General features: G+C 42.3%; 1 protein-coding gene across 5 annotated transcripts in view; it reads right to left on the bottom strand.

Moving 5' to 3' along the window:
* Nucleotides 1-25318, bottom strand: part of Nckap5 (NCK associated protein 5) — an 820785-nt gene that overhangs the window by 550081 nt on the left and 245386 nt on the right. The gene's annotated exons all lie outside the window — the stretch shown is intronic.

The raw sequence follows: 25318 nt of genomic DNA, 5'->3' as shown, positions 1-25318 counted from the left end.
AACCTTCAGGAACTCAGCAAGAGGTACAGAGCACATTCCAAAAGCACTTGGCATGAGTCAGTGCTATAGGACTGTAAGGCAATCCATTGCTGCTGTTTAAGGTTCCTTGTCTGAGAAACCATGTTGGCAGCCCTGGCAAGCCAACACATTTCAGGCAGTGTGTGTGTGTGGGGGGCAGATATCAACTATGTTCATTTGTACAAAATACATCTCTCTGAATATAAGGTAAACCTCCCCCAATCAAAACATTCAAAATCTAACAACTTCTGAGTCTAGACTACTTTAGATTAGACGCTCTTAACTGGTAAAGTCTGTGGAAAAATTCCAAAAATCTGAAAAATGTCAATGTCTGAAATACCTTTTGTCCCAAGCATTTTTGAGCAAAGGACACTCCAGTTGGATACATACAAAGTGTGGTCCGGTTAATAGGTTATCTAAGAAAAGTACAACAGATTTTCAACAAAGGGAGTACTGACTTGTGATCAGGAAAATGAGGGAAGTATTTATACTAATACGGCAGTCTATGTCATAAGAATCAAGGGTTGCAGTACATCAAAGCAAATTACGCTCATGGACAACAATCATGGATTACTGACAAGGTGTGTGTGTGTGTGTGTGTGTGTGTGTGTGTGTGTGTTTAAGCTAAGTAACTCACTACACTTGGTAAGATTTCTTAAAGAAATTAGAAGTAATGGTGATCCAAACAACATGATGGCTAAATCTCCACAGGTGCATGGAATCTTAGCCCTGGAGATGTCTAGATCTTCTCTTGCTGATATGCATGTGTGTGTGTGTGTGTCTGTGTGTGTGTGTGTGTGTGTACACATGCAGAAGTCCATGGTCATCCTCCCATGCTTTACCAGGTTTTGTTTGAGACAAGGTCTCTAATTGGACTGGAACTTGCCAAGTCGGCTAGAGTAGCCAGCCAGAGCATCCCAGGGACTTACTTGCCTGTCTCTGCCTGCTCAGAGTGGAACTACAATTTCGTACTGCCATACCAGCTATTTACACAGCTCCTGGGGCAGAAGTCAGGCTCTGGGGATTACTAGGCCAACTATGTTTACCTCCTCAGTCTGTCAGGTACTTTTTACTAAGTCTTCTGTGAGGTTTGATGTATAAGATACAATCCCTGTTCTCTTTCTATTAGGAACATACATACTTGGCTTTCTGAAATAAAGATGAATTCGTGGATGGTGAGGGTTTAGGTAGGAGACCGCTAGTCTCTCAACTGTTCTTCCTAGAGGCAGGTCCTATAGTATCTATTTAGGAACTCAGATGTTCACCAACGGGAATCATCATTAGTACTTGAGAATAGTGTAAGACCTGGGTTGTTTGTGTGCATATACATGCATGTCTTTATGTCCACTGTATGTAGATGTATGTATATTTGAGTACATATGCACACATGTATGTGTAGAGGCCAGAGGTCAATTTTGGTCTTGGTCTTGGGTTAGAGCTGGGTATAAATATGTCATGGAGAACAGCAGAACTAACACACACACACACACACACACACACACACACACACCTAGCAAAGAAAAAAGAATCTCCTGATTTCCTAAGTCATTCTAATTAGAAGGCTGTTGGTTAACAAGACACAAGAACCTCTCCTTGTTAATATTCTCCTTGTGAGCTGATGTTCTTTGATGCTAGGATTGTGCCAATATTACATGAGAGATGGTTTTTGAGACTGTGTCTTATGCAGCCTAGGTTAACCTCAAATATCTATGTATCAAAGAATAACCTCATACCCTTGATCTTCATATCTCTGTCATCTGAGCGCTGAGATTACAGGTGTGTAGTATCATGCCCATAAACATGTAACACTGGGATTGAACAGAGACAGGGCCTGCACCACATCTCTAGCTTCTAAGTGAGAGACTTTTACTCCGCATACAGAAGAATCACTGACACTGATGATATGTATAGACGTGTATGGGACAGCTTTGCAACGCTGTGACAAAATACTTGAGAAAAGCAACTTAGAGGAAGAAAGGATTGTGCCCCATGGTGTCCACCCATGGCTGGCTCCATTGCTTTGATGCCTACCATGAAACGGGATGCTGTGGGAGTGTGTAACAGAAGAGGCTCTGCCCCTCAGTGGTGACCAGGAACCAAAAAGAGAGATTTCTATCTATAAGTAAAGCCCCTACTCTGAAAGCCCTTAAGTTATGAATTCATAAGTGATTAAACTATCCACGAGGTCCAAGCCCTCACAGTCCAGTTGCTCCCAGAAGCTCCACTGCTGAACTGTAAACAACACAGTAATATGGTTGCCATGGAGACGAAGCCTCACACAAGTGATCTGGATCATGTCCTGGTTACTGCTGGCTGTCAACTCAACAGAATCTGGAATCACCTAATGCTTAAACCTCTGGGCTTGTCTCTGAGGAAGTCTCTAGGTTTGGTAGGTAACTGAGTTGGCAGCTCTGTCTGATGGGTTGGAGTCCCACACTAAGTGAGGAGGGAAGAGAGAGCTGAGAACCGGTGTTCATCTTTCTCTGCTTCCTGATTGTGGACACAATGTGACAAGCTGCCTCAACTCCCATTCCCATGCCTTTCCCACCATGATGGGCGGTGCCCTGAAACTGTGAGTCAAAATCAACCCTTCCTTAAGTCGCTTTTATCAGGTATTCTGTCATAGTGACAAAAAAAGTAAATGAAAACAAAGGGTATTTAATATTCCAACCAGGACAAGTAGCCATCCTTATAATTACTTACATAAATAAATAGGGTGAACATATTAGGGAAGCAGACATTCATCTCGAGCGAGAGGGAAGACAGAGAGACAGTGTTTACCATAATGATCAAGACAAGTGCTTCTCTGACTCTCAAATCCTTTCAACTCAGTTCGAATCTTGCTCTGGTTATCCCTTCTGTTTTCTTTTTCAATGCATCCTTATTTTTGCTATGCCTTCCCCATATAGTTATCAACTATATAGTTCTAATTCACAACTTGGATATTAATGACCCAAAAGGAGCTTCAAAGAGTTCTCTGTCTATAACACTGGTCCATGCTGAGCACAAAAGCTTCCTTCCATTTCCCCCTTCTCTTCGTCTATCGGAAAAACAACAACAACAACTAAACAAGAGTTTTCTTTTCTGTGGCAATTCAAGTGGGCATTAGTCGCTGAAATCTTTGTTGTTGTTGTTTTTGTTTTTGTTTTTTTGACTAGGAATAGATTGTTTCACAATGTGTTTGTCTCTTGAGTCCTAGCAGGTGCCCATTTGCTAATGTGTTGGTTTTTACAATGCAGCATCTTGGCAATGTGTGTTTCACATAGTTGCCTCCAGCAACACTGCGGACTGACGCTTGTAGCTACGGTAATAGGTAGATGCTGAGATCCCTGACATTCAAGGGAAGGATACTGTAAGCCACCTAAAAAATAAGCTTAGGAAATAATGAGACCAGAGTAGGGATCCAAAGAGATCTTACCCACCAATTCCAATACTTCAAGATGAAGAAATAAAGCAGTAAAGAGGATAAATATTCTGTTGATAAAAACATGAGTGATTACAAAGCAAATAACTGATCGGGCAAGAATCATCATTCAGGGTCAAATCCATTCTGTTTCTACAGATAACTGATGTGTGAAGAAAGCATACAGAAATATGAGAAATAACCAATCAACATGTTTAATAACTGATCCATAAACTCAAAGTAATTAACACTTTACTGGGTTATGACCTGGCCCATTTGCCAAAAGTAAAAGGGTAATTTAAGCTTCATTAAAATTCCTTTTTGAAGATGGAAGGATGGACTGGGTCAGGATGAAGACTTAGCTAAAGTACAATACGAACAGACACCAAGTGATTTCTTCCACGGAAACACCTTCTTCAGTAATCTTCCAGCACCAAGTGAAAGGGTCCTCATGCACGCTTTCCCCACTACAGGCACCATCTACTGATGAACTATGACATCTAGTACATTCTGTGAGTATGGGAAGGTATAGCATCCAGCTGTGCACCCACAGGTACCATCTACTGATGAACTATGACATCTAGTACATTTTGTGAGTATGGGAAGGCATAGCATCCAGCTGTGCACCCACTGGTGGGCCTCCCAGGCTCTAGTGGATAATCCTAAACCCATAGTTATACAAACAACCTTTAGTTGAACTCTGCTGGACACCGAGCCAAAGTCATGAATACAGTAAAGAGAACTGTAGGGGAGAAGGGAAAGCTGTGGGCATGGGAAGAACTAAGAGAGGGCTGGGGGAGGAGCCAGAAAACACTGGATACATGTGTGAGATTGTCAAAGATGAAAATATAGTAGCAAAAATATTTTTAGATTTTAATTGGCTTTTACTTGCAGTATAAATAACTCACTGTCGTTTTTCAAAGCAGCCGTGGTTAGAAGGATCCTCATAGTCAACAAACATAACAGCACACCATAGACAGGGATCATCTTCAGGAAGAAATGGACAATGAACAAACCAAGGGTCCCAGTGGCCACTCTGTCTGATGCAGGGGGCAAATAAAACTAGACTCTTAGACTAGAGAGATGGCCCAAGAGCCAACAATGCTCACCCCATTTCAGGAAGACACATGTCAGTGCTTCACAAACAGCCTGTACCAGGGCTTCTCTGACATCCATGGCTACCCACATCTATGTATGCATACAAACACATATAAAAAATAAACTTTAAAATCAATTATTCCCTGAGCTCATTATTTTAATGATCTATAAATCTTCTTTTTCATCAAATAGCAGGAAGGCTGAGAAGGAATTTTCTTTTATTCTGTTTTAATTTTCTCAGCACAGAGACATCCAGCCCTCCCTATGCTTTCATGCGGAAACACCTCCTGGAACTCAGTGGGTAAAGGAAAGACGTTGATTCTGTCTGCATGTTAAGAAACTGTGATCAGGATGTAGCTTCTGCCATCTCAGCCTACAAAAGCTGCCTGGGTCTGCCCCATGGAGGCATTCTCATATCTTACAGCAATCTGCTTCTGCAGACTGCTAGATGCAAGAAACTTCCAAGAGTCAGAAGACAGAGCAAAGGACAGGCTTACAGCACGTAGGTATTCCATTAAGGGAATAGACCACTTAAACTTTGGTAGAGGCTCATTCATATGGAAAAGCAAACACAGAAATGAACACTTTCTGACAGAGTTAGGCACTAAAGCAGAGCCAAGTACCAAAAGTCCCAAAGCAAGCAATGTCCGCACTAGTCCAAAAGGAAAGGAAAGCCAACAACAGACACTCTGGCACATGGACAGTGTCTCTACCCTCAATACAGTCAGCCTGTTGTGTGTGACACCTTGATAAATGAAAGGAACAGAAGCACTGTCACAGAAAGTAAAGGACAAAAGGAAGGGAAACTCACAAACAGTGCCCACAAAAGATGGATAAGGAAGTTGGAAAGAATACAAGCATTGATTAAAGGCTGGCAAGGATAAAGAGATAGCTGCTGAATCTAGCTCACCCCCTGCTGCTCATGCTCACTGTATTGTTTCCTTTGGCTCGGGCTGGGAGAGCTTTGTCCTGTGTCTAATAATACCATTATTTATGAAATGGAAGAAAAACATCCTGATAAGAATATACCTCGATACCAAAAGAGAGAGAGAGATAAGTCTCCTGTATAATCTGAGCGCACAGATGAGAAAGAAGGGCGTCTTCAAAGCAATAACAATTACAAAGCAGTCAGAGAACAAGATAAGCGCTCACAGAAGCAGCACATAGAATCTATTCAACTGGCCCGTCTTTTTTTTTTTTTTTTTCTGTTATGTGAGTCCGAGAATGGATAGCAACCACTCACTAGGGAAACCTGCCGCACTGGGAAAGTCAGCCCAGGGCCGGTGTGCGGCTGGGGCGGGAGGGATGTGACAGAAAGGAAGTTTAAAGGGAAGGAGAGGGAAGGATAGCAATATAATTCTTTGTAATCCTCCTTTCAACATGACAGTCCTTGACCTCCTACAAATCAATACAGCAGACATGAGATTGTGAAAACTGTAGCCTTGGACACAGAGTCCCTGCCTGTCAACTGCCAGAGTTTGCAAAACCTTCCTTTGGCCATGCTACCCACGCTCAGTTTGCTCAAGAAGTCACAATGTCACCTCTGTAAATGAGGATTTATTTTTGCATTCTGGGTAGCATCTCTACTTTTGGGGGTTGTAACTACTGATGAACATACACACGTATATACTACGTTGAACTTAAATTGTAGATTTAGAAACTTGGGTTTGCGAAAATAGGCAAACTACTGGATACAGATGTTTCCTCTCTCATCATTTTGGTTGTGTGGTATACAGTGCACTTAACTACAAGGCTTTTGCTTATCGAGCACAAGGTGATGATATATTTCACTACCCTGAAAACTTGGTAAGCTTGAATATCATCACTCAGGCACTCGGTACTTCAGTAAGCCACAGCTGCGTGGCAGCCACCAACCAAATCTCTCCAAATTCCTCGTCTGATAGGTGAATAAACAGAGTTTTTGCTCAGCCAGCCACAATGCTATGCACCTAAGCACAGGCTCACAGAGGTGTTTTTTTTGGGGGGGGGGGAATATAACAAGTTGTTGTCTCTTAACGCAAGCCATACTGTGCACTGGACACATTTTTGGGGATCTGCAATCATTTCAAGACTGTGGGAACACTGTGGCAGGGCAGGCTGCCTATAAGCAGGAAGAATTACCACTGGACAGGTACTGACACTTTCTCCTGGTGGACATGTGAGTTCCACCTTCTAGGTATGGCAAACAAAGAACTGTTTCTGCATTCCAAAAGAACTCCACATGGTCTTCTCCTTGGAGGCAGTGATATGACAGCTAGGCTTGCTTTTAATTCCACTGACCACCTGTGCAGCAGAAACTAGACAGGACTAGTCACTGGGTATGCTCAACATGCTGAATTTAATGTGTAAATTGTATATAAATAAAGTATGCTTTCATTTTTTTAAGAAAAGGAAACTTCAACTTATCTTAGAAGTGAGCAAGAGGAGAATCAGAATCAAAATTTACTTTCCATATATCTCCTTGGAAATTTGGAAGACCACCTTTGCCTTTTTGAAGAATGACAAGTGTTAAGGAAAGAAGAGAAGCAAGGTATTAGGAACATGTTTAGACACAGGAAGGAATTAGGCCCCTTACAGCAAACTTTGAGATAGATATGGAGGAGAATCCTGAGTCGAAACCAATTAGAGGTATCAATCCAGAGCTATAGCCCACATCCCATGATGTCACGAGGTCCTTGGTGGCTGTTTTCTGAACTCGGGTTCACCTGAACTTCACCTTCCGTCATAGTTGTAACTCAGCCAGCCCTCATTATTCACACAGTCCACATTTATTGACTGGTCCATCTGCTGAAAAATAATGAAACGAGGAACATCAAAATCACTAAGTGTCACATTCCCCAGGAGTGTGCAGGAGGAACCGTGAGAGCACATGGGACTTGTGCCCATGTTTCCAGCTGAAAGGTCAAACAGAGGCATGCTCTCCACCTCTCAGGCTAAACGGGAATCCCTTCAGGATGTGTTGTCTACTGTGTGTTGTTGACACTTCTGTGCTCTCTGTAATATTGACTGCAATGGCCCAACACAGCGATAGGGATCTCTAGAGAGCAGTGCTAGAGCACTGTATGCATCAGGCGCTGCTGAGCATGAAAACACTTAGACATCATAGGGATAAAGTCCTAAATCAACTGCATTCACATCTAAGTGCAGTGTTGTTGATACAGACATAACATTAATGAATCAACAGTGTATATTAAATAAGCTCTCTTTAAACAAAAAACTCAACTAAAACATATTTAAGGCTAATTATTGACTGATTAAAACCTTTTTAGATGTCATGGGAACCTAACTGTGCATTTCCCAAGAAACAATGTTTCATTGTTAAGTCAGTGATTTGAGGTGACTTAGCAAATTTAACTATTATGGATTATGAGCGCTGAGTGTCTACACCTTACCAGCTATTTTTAGGGTCTATAAAAATGTAGGCTCATAATTAATACCCATGGATGATTAGGACATAGATTCTGGGGGGAGAACCCAGTTCTACTATTCTGCTACCTATGCACAGTATTAATCTGGCCCCTAAGTTTAGATTAATGCATGTCCCAATCTCATCAGAGAAACTTCTGCCTGCAGTAGAGACTGGTTGGTACAGAGATCCACAAGTGCTCAAAGTTCAGAGAATAAGAGAGCATGGAACACTCAGCTCTGAATGGGACATCTATAGCTCATCTCCTCCTTCTAAGGCTCAGGGATCACCATGGAAGAGGAGGGGGAAAGATTGTAGGAACCAGACGTAATGGATGACAGCATTGGAGCCGTTTTCCAGACATGGCTGGCCTATGGCACATAGCTGACAATGGCTGTGACAGCAGGCACATGACCTGCACCAGATCAAGCCAGTCACAATCCCAAGATGAATGGAAAGGAAATCACAAAGTCCTACCCGTCCTTGAGGAGGTATTGGTAACTGGTGTATTCTGGGGAGTGGGAATCAGTTTTCTTCAAGGATATGGGCCCTGATAGACCGCCTATGCTCTAGAAGACGGCCCTATACCCATGTGCATACAAGCAGTATAAGTGGAGTAGGTGATTTACAAATCAGTACATGCAGTTCAGAGTGGAAAATACTGTGGGTGGTAGTGAGGGAGGAATTGAAGGGGAAGAAATACATTCAAAACATATTATCTGCATGTATGACATTCTCAAACAATAAGAAACTCAAGGAGTTTCACCAAACCTGAGAGTAATATCACTGCCCACAGTGATATTACTGAGGAATTATGTGACAAAAAATGTCTAACACACAAAATATGAGAGGGAAGGAAAAACGACATTTCAGGATAAAGCATTAAGACAATAAATGAGAGGTGTAAATATGAAGATGATATTTATAATCAAAAGACATGTGGGTGTTAGAATGGCTATAGCTCACTAGTAACATACTGACCGATGTACACAAGGTCTTTCTGGTTCAGGAACCAGAAACGTATGAGGACTTTAGATCATGATCAAAGATGCTGTCAATGCTCTGAATAGGAAACCTCAGTGTCACACTCCTAACACTTCAAACAGTGCCCACGGAGAGGGCGGCTCAGGTTCAGGCGATGTCTCCTGACTCTGAATGCTTCCATCTAAACGCTGTGCTGTAAGCCATCTCAAAGTTTAAACACAGATCACAGAAGTCAGAAACTCACTAAGAAATGTGTGCATTGCCTGAAACTAAGAGAATTCACCTCAGGAAACATTAACGTATTGCTTAATGTTTAAATCCTGTACTTTCACCAATATCATAGCTAATTGTGATTTTTTTAATTTAAAGAAGTTCCATATATTTTGATCATGTTTTCCTTCTCAACTCCCCCCAGAACCTCCCTACCTCCCTATTCACATTACTTTATGTTCTCACCAACATCTTATTCTCAAAAAAAAAAATACTCTCTCAAAAGACCCAAATAAAACAATTCAAAACAAAAGCCCAGAAAAAGAAGAGGTGGAAGAGGAGGAGAAAGAAAGGAAGAAGAAGAGGAGGACGAGAAACCACATAGACGACAACTACTCTTGGGCATACGGCCTACCCTGGAGTGCTGTTGACATACACAGTGGCAATTAACTGAAAAAAACTGATTTTTCCCTTATCGACTGCAATAGCTTGTCTTCTTTGCTAGCAGGGGGACACTGTTCCATCTTCCCTTCTCCCAACTGTGATTTCTAAGCAGATACAGATCTACATCTTCATTTTATGTGTGTGATGTGACGAAGTAATGTCTGGTTAGAACCAACTCAATTCAGATTTCACTAGTTCAGAATCAAGATCCTACATCCATATTTATTTTGTTCTCTAAAAATATTAGAACTAAAAATGAAAAGATATATGAAATTTAAAGGTCACCGTTCTTAGATATTAGACTAAAATTTAAGGAAAAATTAAGATATTCAAAAATCATTCATGTACAGCTTATCTATTTATGTGATGTTCATTGATTTCACAACTATTTAGTTCTGCTCTAGATTAAGCATCAAAATATTCAAAACAGGGCTAAAGAGATGGCTCAGTAGTTAAAGAATTTGCATGAGGATTGGAGTTCAGATCCTGAGAACTCACATAAAACCAAGGTAGTCAAGATGGCCTGTCTATAATTCCATCCTTGGAAGTCAAAGAAGGATTATTCCATAAGCAAGCTGGTTACCAAGTCTAGTCATATTGGGAGGTCCTAGGTTTGCCTGGCCATCTCTGCCCCAGTAAATAAAGAGGAAGAAGAGTGGTAAGTAACACACACACACACACACACACACACACACACGTACACACATGCACACACACACACATGGGTGTAAAAATGTAAGATTAAAACAAACAAACAAGAACAAAAACACAGGCTATGACAGCCCTTTTGAAACTCAGTGCCTAGGGGTTAAGGTGACATATGAAGAGAGGTGATCCACAACCACCCAGAGGTTAACTGTCCAGGAATGAAAACGGCACAAACCAGCTTAAACTAGTGCTTTGGAAAAAACTGTAAAAGGAGCCTCGGTTGCAACATTCAGGGTCCTCTTAGTCCTCCTTTATCAAATTATCTCTAGTAAATACCAATACTCAAAAAATAACACAATCACAGATCCTCATGGGAGGAAGAGGAGTTCACATGCACACCGATTTACATCATTGTTTCTCTCACTGAGGTGGCTCAGCCCGTAAAGTGCTTGGCTTGCAAGCATGGAGACTTGAGCTCAATCCCATGAATCCAAATAAAAAGCCAGGAGTGTGTATGAGCTTGTAACCCCGGCACCGAGGAGGAGATAGGAGGCTGAGTCCCAGGTCAGTGAGAGGATAAAGCAGACAGTCCCTACAGAGCCGCATCTAGACTGATCTCTAGCCTCCTCACACGAACATGCATACCTCCATGTTCGCTTGTTTTCTGCTGCTGGCATAAAGACCATGAACAAAGGCAACTTGGCGAGAAAGGGTTGATTTGGTTAATCTATCCCAGGTCGCAGTTCATAGACAGACACCAAGGCAAGAATCTGGAGGCAGGAACTGAACTCAAAACCCTGGAGAAGTGGAGCTTACTGGTTTGGTCGGCCTGGTTTTCTTATAACTCAGGACCACCTGCCCACAGGTGACACTGCCCTTAGCCGACTGATCCTTCCCACCTCAATCATTAATCAAGAAAATACCTCCACACACTTGTCTACTGGCAAATCTGATGGAGGCATTTTCTCAATTGGGGCTTCTCTTCCCAGACAACTCTAGTTTGTGTCAAGTTGATAAAAATGAACCAGGATGCCTTGCCTCCTACCTACACTCATGTAAATACATGTGAACATTCATCCACACACATTAGCTCCCACACACACACATATGAACCAATGAGATAAAGTAGGAAGCTGAGGTTTGAAAATACAGCTTACTGCCTAAGCACATACACTTGAATGCAGTCTCTTACCTTTGTGCTTCTGAGGACAGGGAGTTAATGAGAAGGGAGGAGGGGGTGACTGCAGAAATAGCAACTCCAGAACCCAGATTGAGGCTTTAGTGTTCACTTGGGACTACGGCTCCATGGAGACTGAAATCTGTCACAATAGTCCTTGTACAATTTCTGCCCACAGACAGGGAGGGGGCCTTCATGAATAAACTTAATATGCCCCTGAAGGCCTTTTGTGTTCCCCAGCAAGAGCCGGAGTAACAGTGGGGTGAGGCAGGGGAGAATCAGCTAGAAAATGGAGACACAACATCATCTGTGAGGTCTCTGGACACAGGGTCCCCAAGAATCGAAATGGGCCCTTATACCACAGAGAGTAAAGCAAAAGAGTTCAATCACTTCCAAATAAAGCATGTCGGTTGAGTGTGGCGGTGCACATCTGTGACCCCAGCACTTGAGATTCTGGGGCAGGAAGATAGAGTTTGAGGCTAGTTTGGGGTACGTGGTGAGTTCAAGGCTAATTGGACTACATAAAACGATCTAGGCCAATCTTAGCTACTACTAATGAGATTCTGTGTGTGTGTGTTTGAGTTGCACTCACAAAACTTTCAGAAAACAGTTTATTCACAAGGCTTATTCATAAGAGTTTTTGGTGTGTATGCATGTGTGTTCGGGCTAATTCCCAAAAATTTTGGTGTATATGCATGTGTAAATTGACTGGTTCACAAGAGCTTTTGGTGTGCATACATATATTGTTCACACAGAGTAAAATACATACAAGAGTACGTAATTCAAAACAGATGTCATATGTAGTATATAAAGCACATAACAACACAATGCACAAGCAACACTAAATCTGAACTGAAATTTTATACAAATGTATGTTTTGCAATTGGTAGAGATTTACCCAATTTCTACTCTCTTTGAACACAGAAATAAACTCAATCTCCCAGTCTCCTGTGCAGTTAGAGTTCCAGCCAATGAACTCACAGTACAAGGGATGCTTCATAATATCGGGCTGCCCCATAAATATGCACATATTAAAATATCACACCACTCTATAAATACAGAACAAAATATCACACTGCCTCATAAACACATAATTGGAAATGAAATTATTTTAAGAGCACTAAAACAAATTACATCAGATTCTCACAGCCTTTCACACCCGAATAATCAATCAGGCAAACACACTTATCAGAGCCCATTCAATGTATTATGTTTTGGCACATTCAAAATAAGCTCTCTTATGTGGCCTAAAAATAATTCTTAACGAGCAGCCGTCTCGAAATTAATTAGCATGTATTGATCACACCATAAAGTTACAATCTGAATCCCAATACAAGCAACAGAGTTTGGATGGGTGCCTCAGAGTGCAAGGGATGGAGAGACTCCAGATGAATGAATCCTCACAGCAGAGAGTGAAGAGGATGTGTAATTACACGGACACGAGAGCATGCAGCACATAGTCCGATGTTTACAAACAGATTCTCCAAAGCACCATCCTGCTCAATTCTTGAATCGGGCGTTTCTAAGTCCCTTTTGCTAATTTGTGTCTTCCCGAGTCTTCTCTTCTATTTCAGAATCACACCGTAAGGAAACTGGGGTGCGAGTGCATCGGCTAGACTCTGATTTTCTGAGGGCCACCAAGTTTTCAAACTTTACATACAGCCCATTAACAAGTTTCCTTCAACTCCTGCTACCTTTCATTTAGACTCTGTTCATGTGTTAAAGTCCAAAGCATGTTAAATGCAACTGAACATATCTTGAAACAAACGAAACCTGGGCTTCGTCCGCATCTTTTAGTGATCAAATTTAGGCATAGTAGATTGTTGGCACAAGTCTCATTTCTTCACACACACATAGAAAAAAAAAACAATTCATACTCACATGAGAGATGTTTCCATCTGCTTCTGTCAGTCTCGTTTCTGCACCTGAACTTTATTATGTGTAGGCATAGCACCTATGTCTTCTACCTACAGAGAATCCTGCCTTATTCTATCAAAAGACACTGCCAAAATAATAAAGTAAGAGTTTTCCCAAATCACAGTTCATCTTCCAGGCAGACTCACCATAATTAGAATTTAAAATAAAATACAAATTTTAGAAAAAAAATGACAAATTCTATCCTCACTGAATTGAGAATGAAATCATATATACATACATACATACATACATACATACATACACTCTGTTGTTATAGAGACATGTATATAAGCCATCTACTCTGTGAAATCCCTAAGCCCAATCCTGATTAATGGGAATGTTTTGAGAATTAGGATGAAAGATAATGGCGAGGGAAAAAGAAGTAGTATAAAAGCATTAAGCACATGTATGACGGACAGACACATAGAGATCAAAGACCATATGTCTGTGGGGTAGTATATTAAGCCAGTACATACTGGCATGAGATCAGAGACAAACCTGGCTGGCACCAGAGTCCTGATGAAATAGCCAAAAACTGAGTACAGTATCCAGACACTTCCCTTTTGCCACACCCCACCTCCGATTGCCCCACCCCCTGCCAAAGTAGCCAGATAACAGATCCTGTTTCCATCCAGATGGTGGGCGTCCTGGACAGACTTGGGATGCTGACGGAGTCTTGGGTACGCTTATTCAATGAGTCTTGAGGGGCATTATTCACTAATTTCATGTGGAAATGAAATTTCAACTTCCCATTGTGTACAAATAACTTGGCCACTTAGAACACATACAAATGCGCTTCTTTTTTCTTCTTCTTTTGCCAGGCAGGAGGAGACGGCTGGAATGTAAACGCCTTCCAGTGTGTGTCTCTGGCTCAGACCCAAGCTGGCATATGGTAGTGCCACCAACCTCCTCTATAGGAAATCTTGGGTAACACTTTAAGCGAGCCCTGATAATGTGATTTACAAAGCATTCATTGGATGGGTGGTGTCTGCCTCTATTTTTCTTCAAGGCAGGATACTCATCACACACAAACATATACGCATATGCACACACAAAAACATTGTAATTTTGACTATTCTACAGAAAGGAAACTTTGGAATACCTAAGAAGAATCCCCAGTCTGTGAGTTTTCCAAGTTTTCTTACCTTACTATTCTCTTGGTCAGGAATTTAGTCTTCAAGAACTGCTTCCCTTTCTGCTTCTGATGTGTAACCAGCAGACACAGTGAACTGGTTTCTGGAGAGCACACTGGGTCTCTCCATTTAACCCCTAGGCTCTGAGTGGAGGGCTCCAGCATCAGATTAGAAACTACGTTTGCTTCCTGCAGCTTCATTCCAGGAAGCGTTTGCTGCTCAGTGTCAGAGGGATGGTTTCCCTCCCTCGCTTGGGTTTTATTTCACAGTCCACAGTGCTACCGTGCAACACTAAATACGCATGCATATGGAGACAGCTCTCTCCGGCTCCCAGCACGCTGCACACACAGAGTAGCTTAAAGACATCATCAGAAATCAGCAGACTTTCATCTCTGGAATCTGACTTCTGGACCTTTCCCAAGAAGCCTTGTTTGTATAATGTTTGCACAATGTAATTTGTATTTATAAACATGGCCCTTTATCTAGTCTTCAGCAGTTCATATAAGCCCTGGTCCTGGGCCTGACAGTTTTTACAGCGGAAGTTCCCAGAGACACAAGATAGGGCTGGCTATGGTGTCTTCTGTCCTGATTTGGGGGTGGTATGTGGCTTTGTGTCCTCGACAGCCACTGATCTGTGTATATCTCTCTGCAGAGACTGGGGCTTTTTCTAAACACCCCACGACTGAGAGAGGACTGGTCCATCTCCCACAGGCTCCTTTCTCAGCACACGTCAGAATGAGCTGGGGGAGAAGGGTGCAGGAGGACTTCAGATATGGAAGTTACAAAACAGCCAAGGCAAAAACAGACCGATTTCTACTTATAATTCCTCATTCCATTTTTGAAAACAAGCAAGTTCTGTCACTATCAAACCTCATCAAGGACTACACTTTCTCTTTCTAAACAGTTAAATTAACAGTCCATTTAGAAAGGTCATCTTCTGACTCATTCTTGGAGCTACATTCTGCGAGGACTAAAGGGAAAAGGCCTTTCACTTAACAAATGTGACATGTTTTTAAGGCTGCCGCCAAGCTTGGTGACCTGAGTTTAATCACCAGTAGGAGAGAACCAACTCTCATAAGCTGTCTGCTGACTTGCACATGTACAGTGTGTTCAATGAATGCTCAAACACAGGCACACACACAACACACATGTGCACACACATGCGCGCGCGCGCACACACACACACACACACACACAGATCCAAACTGAGAACTACAGAGTAACAACAAATCCAACAGTTTCCTTTTCTTCCATGATGTACTACAGGTAATTATTGGGACAGTGTTTTGTAGCATCCCACACAAAAGAGTTCTCTGCACAATATGAAAGCTCAGAACACTGAACACAAACACTGGACGACTAAAAACTAGAGGAGTCTGGCAAGCTGGGGTGTGTGGTTCACCCCTCCCGCTAAATAAATAAAATATTGTTTCTGTTTAAGATTGTTAAGTATTTGGTGTTTTTAGACATCCACACTACACTGAAATGTTAAGGGCAGTCACTTTTTGTGTCCTTTGTGGATCTGTGTCTCATGCTCATCTTTTCAATAGGTAGGTTAGGCAATCCTAGATTCCTCTACACGTATGTACAGCCTCCTATTTTTACAAAGTCACAAACTTGAAGAGCAGGAACTGCTCATCAGAGCTGTACCTGAACAGAAAAGTTGTTCGAGAGCATAATTTGTTTTGTTCAGTTTCATTTTGTTTTGTGCAAGGAGGGCCAAGCCAAAAGACCAAATTCTAGTTGAATGCCGGCTGCGTGATAAGAGGTCCATGAAAGACAGCCACTTGTAGCAGCTACACACTGAAGGACTTCCCAGTGTCCGTCTATGGAGTAGCAGTACCTGAGGACTGCTTGCCCCACTAGCTCCCTAACAGCAGTTGAAGTAAGTGGAGGAAAAACAACCACTACTGCATTTGCTTTTTTTTTTTAATTTTTACAGAGACAGAGACCCACATTGGAGCTGCATTTGCTTTTGATCCCACCCAGTAGCTATGGAAACTATCTTTCAGAGGCCAATGGGTCCTCTTCCCCGAGAAGCACACAACATGAAATGATTCCTTATACCAATTGTGGAGGCTGGGTTCAGAAGCTTCATTTTTTCAAAACTGTCCACTTACCTAAGTCCTCTGTAGCCTGAGCCTGGCTGTTTTGTAAGCTGGGGCCATCCCATTGGAATGATGCTTGGATTTACATGAGGGAGGACTTAAAGGCATTTCTACATAAGGCTGCAAACAGTGGCGAGGCCTAGATGAGATAAACCTTTGCAAGCTCTGATTCTCATGCTCCAAGGAATACAAAGTCTGCACCCTAAGATCTCTCTCCTTTAGTAACAACAGACAGGCACAGGCACAGAACCCTCTTCACCTGCCATGTTACTGACCCACGTATTTGGCTTTTTCCTTCCCATGTACATACTCTGCAGGCAAGAATCCATGGCCCAAAGCCGCCTCTGATGTAAGGTTGGTTTTACGTGAGCTGTGGACGTACTTTAGTTAGTGGGATGCTTACGTAGCATGCATGAAGTCCTGGGTTCCAGCCCCAATACAACATAAAACCTTGTGTGGCCACTCACATCCACAATCCCAGCCCATAGACATTTAAGCTCACCCTTGGCTACATGGTTTGGGACCAGCATAGGATACAGGAGACCCCTCAGAAAGCCAAAAAGTGATGATTGATTGATTGATGGCTGATTTGAGACTCTCTTAGTAGGAAAATGGTTGACAAGCTAAAAAGAATACCAAGTAGAACTAAAGTTATTTTCTATGAATTTTGGTCATGATCTACTCAAAATCTGGCTGTTCCCAGAGAATTTATTCCAGAAGCTTTGATGAAGTAAATTTCTGAGGTCCACTATGCTGTCTCCTCAACCAAGATCCCAACTTCCTTTTGATACATAATTAGACAAAGAAATCTTTCTTAGGATTCTTTTTCCCACGCCAAGTGTCCCTCTATTCCATCCTCATTGTCACCCTGCCCCATGTACATCACAACTGAACCACCTCGCCCTCGCCTTCTCGGCCGCTCTCATCGTAATGGCCAGTTCTGGAATTCACAGCGGAAGAACATAATTCCAATAATCATCCTCTTTTTCCTCGCTGGTTTACTTCCTCTTTGCCTCTGCCTTGACTCCTGCTCCCACCAGTCTCATAAAAGTTATTGACAGTGTACTGTTTATAGTGGGCTATTTTACTCACAGTTAGTATGACAGTCAAAATATTAAAAATCGATGACACCCAAGACGATCTTAAAGAAGACTGACAGAAGTTACAGGGCTCAGGCTTGAGAATGATTAGAGATACATATGGGATTGTCTTGAAACAGAAAAAAAAATAAATCCAAAAGAAACAAAAAGAAGATCTAGACAGAGTTACACATAGATACTCAATATGCAACAAAAATGGTGGGGTCAGAGACATGCTTCAGTGGTTATGAGTGTGTCTGCTCTCCCAGAGGACCCAGGTTCAGTTCACAGCACCTGCATCAGACAACTCACAACCACCCATTACTCTAGCTCCAGGGAACCTGACTCCTTCTGGCCTCCATAGGCAACTGCATTCACGTGCTCATACTCACACATGTACACAATACTTTTTACATTCTTTAAAATATGGAGAAGGAAAATACCTGAAAGATTATGGCTACCTTTGGGGAAAAATAATTCTCAATTCTTAACTGACATTACTAGCCAAAATCTTGATGCATAAGGGACCACAGATATGCATATGAGAAAACAGAAAAGTTACCATTGGGGGAAGAAACACATAAAAACCTGTATTTTGATGACTTTTAGATAAGCAGAGGCTCCTTAAGGAAGGCGGAGCGAGTAAGAAGCATGAAATAAGAAAGCTGATAATTAGTTCTCTCCGTATGAAGAACTTCTAACATCAAAAATATATCGCAGAGAGTTAAAAGGAAAGCTACAGGATGACAGATCCATTTTCAATTCCTGTACTCAGTGGAGGGTTTCACATGCGAAAGGTCTGTTGGCAAGAAATGAAAGATGCAGGACTTCCATGCCCTGCTGGTGGAGTGGGAACTGGCACAATACCCAGGTAAACAGTGTGACAGTACCAAACAGCTAGACAGCTGTGTAGCTAAGAAGCAGAGATCGAAGACGAGAGCTGGGCAGACAGCTCAGGCACCAAGGTACCTGCCCTACAAGGACCTGAGTTACATCTTTAGAACGTATTAATAAGTCAGGAGAGTGGCATGTGCTGGTAGGCCTGGCTCTGGGGAGGTAGATACAGCTGGATCTCTTGGAAGTTGCCAGTCAGACAGTCTGGCCTACTTGGTGAAGTAAATGAGAAATCCTGTGTAAAAAACAAAACAAACAAACAAAAAAACGCATAAGGAGACAATGATAGAATTACAACCTAGGTAGACTTTTGTCGTCTGCGTGCATACATTCTACATAAATAAATGCACACACATAAAGATGAACAGACCTGCACACACACGTATGTCAGGACGTTTATAGCGACAAGCCTCATCACAGCTCCAGATAAGGAAAGCATGCCTGCCCACCTACAACCTGTTCTATAAAACGTTGTCTTGTTTTCCATTATCGAATCTCCGCACGGAGCCTGGAATGAACAGCTCACAAATGCTTACTTATCTAAGTGAACAGCACGATTCTAAGATAAGAATGCAGACACACCAAAGACAGAAGGCGCAATGTGAGAGAAACCAACGTTGGTAACAGAAATCAGGATGGTATTTGTTGGTGACAGAAACAGGAACAGGGAGTATTGGTGGTCTCTTTCTCTTGAGCCAAGAGCTGATCACGTGATTTGAGCTTTAGGACAAATCAAGGAGTCACTGCTGCTTGTGTGCTAATCTATATGGATGCTCCATCTAACAAAGGGTTTTTAAATGACAGCCACGTGTGCACACCCACACAGGACACCCACCCATAAACACAACTAAAGGTAAAATAAATCTATACATAAAAATGACAGGTATCAATCATTTCTAGCTAAAATGAACATCTGATAGAAACTCAACATATAACAATCTCTCTATATACAGTTAAAAAGTTACATATTTCACAATGCACCATGGTTAGTTTCATTCGGCAGGATCTTATTCTATGACTAACGTTTGCAAGATGACAGAAATATTTGTAAACATAAAAAAAAAATTCCCCTATCTCGCCAGAACTTTTAAAGTCAAAGATAAAAGGAAGAACTAAGATTTAATTTGAGAGAGAGAAAGATGGGGGGTGGTGAGTGGTAACAGCAGACAGCAGTGTCTGTAATTCAGGGACAGACAGCACTCTCCTGAGTCAACAGCTGGCTGTGGAGACAGAAAGGGTGGTAGCCTATATCTGGAATTATCAAAACAGGCCTCACGGAAGAGGCAAGCCTGAGAACCACATGGAGACAGAAATGACATGTGAATTCGGTTTCTCAGCAGAAAGACCCGGGGAAGGAAACTGCTGGAAAGAGGTCAAGACCTGACAGATTACCCTGTCCTGAGGAACTCGGTAAAGAAGGGCTACTGGGGAGGGAAATGGCTTGAAAACCAAGCATCCTGCTAGTGGAAGGCAATTACTGGCTCTCCTTAGACACTTAAAAATCTAGTTAAAAAAACATATTTATTTCAACAGCTTCTATTGTCTGAAGGGGGGGGCAATCGTATTTGAAACTTCGAGTTACAGTGCATTATCAAGGACTATGACAATTTTCCTAAGCTGTATCCAGTACCTATGTCTTCGTTTTCTTTCCTGCTTGTCTTGGATAGTTTTACCAACTTGAGTGATCAGAGAGGAGGGAGCCTCAGTTGAAAAAAAAAATCTCCATAAGATCAAGTTGTAAGGCATTTTCTTAATTAGTGGTTTAGGGGGAGGACTCAGCCTGTAGTGGGTGGTGCTATCCCTGGGCTGCTTGTCCTGGGTTTTATGAGAAAGCAGGCTGAGCAAGCCATGAGGAGCAAGCCAGTAAGCAGCACCCTTCCATGGCCTCCAGCTTCCTGCCTTGTTTGAGTTCCTGTCATGACTTCCTTTTGAGCTCCTGTCCTGACTTCTTTCAGTGATGGACTTTCACCTAGAAGTGTAAGCTGAAGTAAACCCTTTCCTCCCCAAGTTGCTTTTGGTCTTGATGTTTTGTCACAGCAATAGAAACCTAACCAAGCCACTGTTGCTGTGGTAAAATACCCCAAGCAAGCAATGTAAGAAGGAAGAGGTTACTTTGCTCACAGTTCCATCATTTCAGAAAGTCACGGTGGCAGGAACTTGATGCATCTAATCCCACCACATCAACAATCAAGGGCAGAGAGCATGAACTAACGTATACATGTTAGTGCCCAGCTTTTTCTTGCCTTTTCATTCAGACATAGACCACAGCCCCCAGACAGGGCTGCCTATATTCAGAAAAACTCGCCCATCCCAATTGATCCAATTAAGAAAATTGGCCACAGGAATGCCTATAGAACAACCAAACATAGATATTTCTTCATTGAGATGCTACTTCCAGGTATTTCTAGGTTGTGTCAAGCTGACGATTATAACCAAACATCACAATTCATTTGGGATAAAATAGTGTAGACCAGAAATACCCGAGAGCATTAGAGATCTTATCAAGAAAGCTTACCCTTGTAAAAGATCATGCAGCAAAGGCTGGTGTCTGGGGGCCAATGCCTCATCAATACCTCATGGAGTTCAGAGATGCCACAAGAAGTGGGTCATCAGGCTTCCTCGTGTTCTGTTCTGAACTACAGCACTGCTTACTGGGGTCTTTGATTCTGTGTCATGTGGGTTCTGAATGTGTGCAGGACTTAAATAAAATGCAGTCTTTTCAAGCTCATTAGCAAATGGTAATTATACATAGTAACAAGTTTAATTTGTAAACATGTATGCACTGGGTTTTTGTTCATATCTGCCCCAGTTGCAATCTCATGTCTCCCTGGATCACTCTCATTGATTCCATTTCTCTCCTAATGAATCCATCTTCTGTCCATTCAAGGATGTTGTCTTGTTTTTCGTTTTGTGTTTTTTTGGTTTTCTTTTTTTTTTTTTTTGCTTTACTTTGTTTTGGTTTCTTGGTGACTCGATGAGTTTACTTAGAGTTCTTCACAGAAGCATGGGTGAGGGGTGATTTACAGGACTGTGGGCAACTTACCAATGGCTACACCACCAAAGAAACGCCTCTCTCTCTCCTCCCCTTCACTCACTTCTCTCCCTCCCCCCACTCTTCTCTAGCAACCATTAAAACTGTCTATAGATGCTTAGAAATGGATGGAGCATCAAGAGTCCTTCCCCTAGTAGCTATAAATTGCAGGTATCCTCAGTGAGGGTAGAGCCTCCCGAGTCCCTCCTCCTTCCAAGGTGAAATACTGATGGGCCTAACTTGTGCAGGTCTTATACAGAAATCAGAGCTGCAGGGAGCTAGACAAAGCAGCAGCCATCTCATACCTGGAAGACAGTTTTCCACAGCCCTCCACCCGTTCCTCAAAATGCCTTTCTTCTGGGAAATCCTTGCTCAGAATTAAAGAAGGAGGAGATAATACAGATCAAATGAGTAACAGCAACACTGTTGAATCTACCTCCAGGAGGCGTGCAAACGTTCCACAGAATGAAGCTGTAGGGTTTGACTCCTCCCTTGAACTCAATCCAGCTGAGCTTCCAATAGCCCCAAATGAGATTGCGAGTTAATCATTTTCCCTAAGACTAATTTCTCCTGCTCGATTCAGCTCTGTGTAGGAACATTGAATATGCTTAGCTCTGCTTAAGGAGGAACAAAAAATGCAACTTAGAACAGGACTGTGAGATATCTTCTTTTTCAATTGTCCTATCATGGGTGCTAAGGAGATGTCTCCATGGGTAAAAGGGCTTGCCACCAGGTCTGGGTGCTAAGGAGATGTCTCCATGGGTAAAAGGGGACTTGCCACCAAGTCTGGGTGTGATGTCTCTGGAGTAACGGGGCTTGCCACCAAGCCTGGGGGGCAATATCTTCAGGGTAAACGGGTTTGCCAGCAAGTCTGGGTGCGATGTCTCCTGGGTAAAGGGCTTGCCTCCAAGAACTGACTCCAACAAATTGTACTCTGGCCTCCATAACACACAAGGACAGACAGACAGATGACAGATAGACACACACACACGTATACACAGAGAGGGGGGACATGGATGCAATAAATATATGCACAACATTAACTGCTATAATCTGTAGTAGAATGAAAGGGACAATGAGAGGGAGGAATATCATGTTAAGTGAAAGGAGTCAGAATTAGAAAGACTGTTTTTTTTTTTTTTTTTTCTCTTATTTGTGTGGTAAAAAAAAAAAAACAAGGAAAATGTATAAAGACAAAGGCCAGAATCTTGGAGAAATGGGAAGAGGAATATTGAATAATGGTTTAGACGTGAAATGTCCCCCCACAGGCTCATGAGTTTGGACATTTGGTCCCCAGCTAATACTGCAGTTTGGGAAGGTTGTGGAACATTTTGGGGTAGAGACTTGTGGGAGAAAGTGAGTCATTAGGAACTAGCATTATTATTTTAGCCCTACCCTTTCTCTGTTCACTCTCTGCTTCCCAGATGTGGATGCAACGTGATAAGCCTTGCTCCTTTATGTTGCTTCTTGTGAAGTATTCTGTCTCAACAATCAACAGGACACCACAGAAGGATTAAAATACAATTGAGAGCCTTAAATCCTAGAAGTCCACAACGCAGTGGGAGTGTGCTTCTGTTGCCTCTTACAAACTGAGGAAGATCTGAAGAGTCCAAAGGCTCCACAGAAAGACATGATGAGAAGACAGGAATATGACTTACCCTGACGTGACCGGCACATACTGTATCCATGCACTGAGGTATCATACTGCTCCTCATACGCATGTGCAAGCATTCAATACGTGGACAACAAACAGTTTTTAAATATTTAAGGAGACATAAATGCTTAACTATTCTGACTGGGTCTTGACCAAGTATATACATATCTAAGGATCACCGTGGATCCCATATATTTATACAAAAGTTTAAACAATGAATTTTCTTAGGGTCTTGCATAATTTTCCTACACAAACCTTGCTCTAGTGAGATAAATTAATGGTTGTTTTATGATCATCTCCTTAATGATGCTGATATAAAAGATAAGATGTGGTGAAAACATAGTTATCACACATAAGCCCATGTTAACGCTTTACTGCTTTAAAAATCTGTAATGCTTGATTATAATCCCATCAAATTTCCCAAATCCCTCAAACACTAAAACTCACAATGAAAAACACACAAGCAGGTTCTGCCAATGTACAAACTGGCATCATCCTAAATTAATAAAAAAAAAAAAGTATCTCCTGGCAAACTCAATGCCTCATGTGGTAAAAAGCATTCAAGACACACAGCACTGAATTTGGACGCTATCTTAAGTGGTTAAAGTTGATGTGCTTGGGTTTATTTTTAAAGGAATGCAATCTGAAAAATACAGAAAACTACTGTTGATTCGGAAACCTAGGGACTTCCAACACCCTCTCTTTAAAACAAACTGTTTCTTTTTTTTTGTTTGGAGTTACAGGGTGGGATAAGTGTGTGTGTGTGTGTCTGTGTGTGTGTGTCTGTGTGTGTGTGTAGCATGCACACCTGTTTGCTAAGGCCAGACAAGACATGAGATGTCCTGCTGTATTACTCTCCACCTTATCCCCTTGAACCCGGAGCTAGACTGCTAGCCAGCAAGCCCCAGCTAGACATCTGCTTCCCCAATGCTGAGGTTACAGGCGCGAGTACAACACATACGAGTTTGGTGCATGATTTCCCAAGATTTGAACTTACATCAGTCATCATGTCCCTCACACACCCCCTCCCATCACCACAGCAACCATTTCCCCTGCAGCTCTTCAGGTTTGTCTCAATATACTTGTTCCAGAAGTTCTTTGAAATTCTTTCAAACATGTTCCTTTGTGAGGAAATAGGAAATGGATATTTTAAAGGCCTGTCAAGGAATGTGTGGTCTGCCTGCCAATAAGGTCACATGTTAATTGCTTACTAATAGACAGACCACATTATTGATGAAGTGTTGAAGGCAGCTGAGGAATTCATCCGAAAAAGCTCTGTGGATATTCTGTAGATACAACTGTTTCTGACTAGGGAGAAAACAAGTCTCTGTGATGAGAGGAAGTGATGAGGATCCAGCCATAGAGGAGCTGCTCTCCCATCAACCAGCCACAAAAACCCGCAGGTCCAATGCTCTGTTGACCAAGTGTTTCTTCTTCGGTCTACACACAGTTCCACAAAGTGATATATATCCCACCCCTGATATAAACTATTCAGAAAGGAGGAAGGAATACCACCACCCATTAGAAACCTAGCAAGCTGTAAGTGAGCAGGCCTACTGTGCCTGGGGTATCCCCCATGCACATTCTCTGGCTCTCTGAAGCAACTCCTTTCTCCCTTCCTCCATAATTGTGTGACATTGAGCACCTCCCCCCAATACAGGCTCCATTTGTCAAAAGGCATCCTACAGAGTGGCAATGGCTGAAGAGATGGCTCAAGGACAAGGACCTTAGCTGATCTCCAGAACCCAAGTAAAAAGATGAGGCAAAGTGATACGCACTTGTGAGCCCGAACTGGGGAGGCTGAGACAGGTACTTACCTATGGCTTGTTAACACAGCCGGCCTAGCATACCTGGCCAGTGAGAGATACCATATCAAAAACAGGAGACGGGCAGCAACTGAGGATGGAGAGTTGAGGCTGCTTTCGACCTCTAAGCAGCATGAACACATGACATGCTCATAGACTCATGTGCACCTATACCACACACATGCACACACACACACACATGCACACAAACCAGGAACCTTAGCTACAGGGAGAAAAATAGAATTGGAGACAGGCGCTGGGGTCTCCAGCCCAAACTGCAACACTGCCTTCCCAGGTGTCCTTAGTAAA

Source organism: Alexandromys fortis, unplaced genomic scaffold (assembly GCF_014885135.2).
Source record: "Alexandromys fortis isolate MF-2015 unplaced genomic scaffold, M_Fortis_MF-2015_v1.1 scaffold_109, whole genome shotgun sequence".
In the NCBI taxonomy this organism is placed as follows: Eukaryota; Metazoa; Chordata; class Mammalia; order Rodentia; family Cricetidae; genus Alexandromys; species Alexandromys fortis.
This window is presented reverse-complemented; position numbering and strand designations above follow the sequence as displayed.